This window comes from Physeter macrocephalus, chromosome 11, assembly GCF_002837175.3.
Source record: "Physeter macrocephalus isolate SW-GA chromosome 11, ASM283717v5, whole genome shotgun sequence".
NCBI classification, from domain to species: Eukaryota; Metazoa; Chordata; class Mammalia; order Artiodactyla; family Physeteridae; genus Physeter; species Physeter macrocephalus.
In genome coordinates this window covers 1,771,359-1,775,896 of record NC_041224.1, presented here as the reverse complement: position 1 = coordinate 1,775,896, position 4,538 = coordinate 1,771,359, and positions in this window count along the sequence as shown.

Here is a 4,538-nt window from a genome sequence, read left to right as displayed (position 1 = left end):
TTATGTAATAATACACTGTATTGTTGAACTTTATTGTTCATTTCCTATATTTTTAGTTTTTAGGAAAGTTCTGAGCCCATATGGTGAAGGTGTTAGGTTCTAGAAATGCACTGAACCAAACACAGTACTAGAGACAAAAAGGAAACCCTTTTCCAATGCCTGGGGCCAATTCATTGTTGGCTTGAGCCAAAAGAGTGAAATGAGAAAGAGCCTAGATATTTTTGTAAAGAACTAAATAATAAATTATCGATGTCAAAATGAGGTCAACGACCTTCAATGTTTATCTTATTAAAAGAAAGACCATTACTTCATCTGTAGCCTAACACATTAATTTTCTTCAGACAGTAAAAGAATGAATTGGTAATTCCAGGAGGGTTTCTATTTTCCTGCTAATTCCAGGAATTCTGCTTCTCTGTGATGTGTGTGTGCGTGACAGTAACACTTCTGAGAAACTATCGAGACTAAATAAAATTAGGAAAAGGTCATAACTTAGGTGTGTTATATTGGGATTTGAGAGAAAATTAGAAACCTGAATATACATAATAAATTTAAAAAAAATTTGCGTAAGAATACATCTAAATTGTGAATCAACTTCAGTAAATCTTTACAAAAGGAAATGTCATGTTGCAGGTCAAGACTCAAATGAAGAGCTTGTTTTAAAAGATTATGCATTATTTAACTCATTCAAAAAATATTTACTGACCATCTTCTAAGTGACCAAGCATTAAGGTAGGTATTATATGGATAGGAATGGTCTCTGAGGAAGTAATAGTTAATAAATAGACTCACACATGTATAATTACTCCAATACAATAGAAGCTTAGTTTTCGATCTTGTAACATGGGACCAAGTGGGTTTGTCAGCAGAACAGCCCTCTTCCATGCCATCTTTCTGAACTAAATTAAAAGAGGCTCTGCAATCTTCAATATATGGCTTCTAGCTGGCTGAAATGGGGGAAAAATTGCGGTAGCAAGGTGAGGGAGAAGTCCAGGGACATTTAACAGGCCTGGCTTGGAAGTGAGCCAAATCTCATTTATTCACCTTGCATTGAATAGACCTGGTCACAGAATCGCAGCTAGATGCAAGAGAACTTGGGAAATTCTATCTTGTGCTTCCCATATACACTTTTTATAACATAAAAAAGGAAACGTGTTTTTGGTGGACAGTTAGACATTTCTTCCACAATCTACCTCTCTCACCATCAGATATTACTCTATACCCCATCCCTAAGAAGACAACTCAAAATCCAACCTACTTGCTGCATACAGTACAAAGTCCAGGATATATAGATACCGCACTGTCTTCTTCATCATTTCCAGAGGTGGATTCTCATAATTTAATGACCCACATACCAAAAGGCCAATTATGTGCATTTTCCAACTTCACATGCCTATTTTATAAAGTGGAGCAAGGAGAGCAATAAAAGCTACCATTCAAAATGTTGAAGGATACAAGATATACAGCAGTCACTCATCTATAACAATCATAGCATCCAAATTGCCAATTATCATGGAAGTCTCTACCCTGGCATGAGGGAAAGTCCTTCACTGACCTAAATACTATTACCTGAAAGAAACTGTAGTTATCCTCCAAAACCACATATAAGGGGGTTTTCGGAGAGTATGTCCTCCTTGAGAGCAATATAGATTTCACAACTCCCTACTTGTTACATACATAAATTAGATAGTTAAGAAGTTGGTCTAAGGCTTGACTATTCAAAGACTCCTTTAGTGAAGGCTCACATTTCTTTGAAAACACCAGCTTTCAAAAACAGTAAGCTTCTGATTTACTTGCCTTCAGTCAGCACCAAGTGCCGGTAACTACAACTTAAATTTTCTCCTAGACATAATTTTCAAGTTTGATTTATTCCCCTGCCTCCATGCCCCTAGGTCTCTCTCCATAGCAGCTTACCTGAGGCCATATGAAGTGACAAACTTGAGGGGAAGGGAAGAATTTTTAATTTAAAGCTTTCAAAGCTGAGTTTCTCTGTTTAATGAGAACGCTGATGAACCTTTGTTACTTATGTTCTTTTTAAGTCTCGTTTCCTATGGTTTAAGTTTCAAAACTGTTCACCCTTTTGTTTCTGCTCTCAATCAGTAAATTCTTGACCAAGATCATTGTTTTTATGTAATATCTTCCTAAATACAGTAAATAACAAGCTACCCAAGCTAGTAACATTCTGCTCTCCAACCTCTTCTAGGGCCACAAACATTGAAGGCAATACTTCTCCTTATTAGTAAGGTTAGACTAACTGCCATAAAAATTAGAAATTAAAATGTAAACTGTATAAATACAATGGAAGGTTACTTTTATTCATGTAAAAGTATTGGGTAGGTGAACAGGTTAAAGGGATTGTACTTGTCCACACAATTGTTCAAGAACCCTTTGTGATGGAGCTGCTGACATTGTCAACACGTTGCTTTCAAGGGCATCTGAGAGTCACTCTAATTCAAACCATACAAAAGTTCAGAGAAAATAGAGGAGCACAGGGAAAGATTTTAGTGCTAAACCTTGCCATAGCACATGGCATGTCCACTCATATTCCCTTGGCCAGAACTAGTCACATGGCTCTACCTAGCTGCAAGGGAGATGGGATATGCACTGCTTTTCTTTGAAAACTCTGTTTTGGAAGGGAGAACACATTTTTTGGTTGGTGGATAATTAGTCAAATCTGCTACAATTTGTGATTTGATAGGTGAGAAGCAGAAGACATTTTGGGGTGGGTGGGCTGGCCTGGTTCTCATTTGAAGGGACATTTCAGGCAAAACAAATTGATAGAAGATGCCTTAAAGTGGAAAGATCTTGTTCTGAGGTTGTTTTCAATATCTCAGAGTAGGCCACTATGATGAAAGGATGGTGAGGAAAGTAGAAAAGATGGTGCTAGAGAGGTAGACTGGAGACAAATCAAGCAAAGAGAGTTAACAAATTTGAATTGTGTTCCAAATGTGATAATTTAGAATGTATTTTAAGTAAAAGAAGAAATTATTTAATATTTTAAAGACCATATCAGCATTAAAAAAAAAAAAACTCTGCTTGTGGTATGGAGAATGGGGGTAAGAGTAATGGTAGAAGGTAGTAACCTTGATAAGACACTAAGGGATGTGAAGAAGAATTAGAGAAGGATCTGGCACCATATGTATCATTAAGCCATTAACTAGGGCCAATATGGCTCACGTTGGCAGTCATACGTCTCTGGGAGATGTGAGAAACTGCTATCTAAAAACACAGGATGCTTACTGACCTAAATGAAAATCCTGGAAGCAAGGATCTCATTTGGACAAAGAACATAACTTGTATGTTCTCTTATTCTTTCCACATATACACAAAGTATTTCTTCCCTTTGATTATCCTCTATTTCTTCATGTTAAAGATCTGGTCCCTAACTATTTAAATATTTTATGATGAAAATGTATACGTACAATTTTCTTAACGGAACTTCCCTACACAGGGATTAGAGATCTCATGGAGAGTGGAGGGAAACAAATATTTTCATGTTTCTGTGTGATTAGGGCATTCAGAAAAAAGAAAACTGCAAGCTGGATTGAAGGATAAGTCTTAAAAGGTAAAAAGATGACTGAAAAGTGAGAGATCTCAGGGAGATTTAAAGGGTTTACCTCCTTGGTGTTTCTTTACATTTCAAAGTATGAAACCCGGAGATGTCCTTTTACTTTCTGAAGGATTTTAAACCATTAGGGAACAAAGATTTCTTTCCCTCTTTTAGGAACAGAGGAGTACTCTGTAACCTATATAAACTCCCACATACATAGTTTTGAGCTTCCTCTCCTATAGTACAAAAAAATCCTTGGCATGTATATTGTGATTTTGCCCCTGATTGTATTATTCTGAAGAGGGAATAATAGAACATGGAGAACTAATACAGTTATTGCTGTAAGTGATAATACTCTGTCTCTAACCCAGAACCTTGGCATTGGCTTTCAGGTTCATATAAATAAATATACATATTAAAAATGTATCAGATTAATCAAAGGCAATCCTTTCAAAGAATCTGTACCACAGATTGATGGAAAATCACTGAAGGAGAAATAAACTTGGGAGAGTGGCATGCACCTCTATGAATAGCATCCATGGGAATAAAGCTCAGAACAAACTGAGACTTGTAAAAAAATAACAGGGACAATACAAAAGGATTTGTAGATGGTCCTTAAGCAAGATCAGCAGTGAAAGGGAAAAGGCTGTAATATTAAGAAAAGACAGAAGGTAGTCTACTAGTAAGAAAAATAACTTTTTTTCACTAAAACAAATTATAGTTAACCAAATTCATTCACTGGTTGATTAGGGTAATAAAACAGATATAATGGAATTTATTTAGGCAAGGCATTTTGACTGCTAGTTACAATACCTTATAGAATGTTTTAAGTAGGCTAGAATTAATAGTTATTGGCTGAATGTGTGTCAGATTCTAAAACTCTGCATTGCATTAATGATTAATAGTGTCTTGTCGATCAGGAGAATGTTAGCCACTGGTCTGTCACAAGATGTAATCCTGTTTCACAATTTTTTTTTTTTTTTTTTTTTTT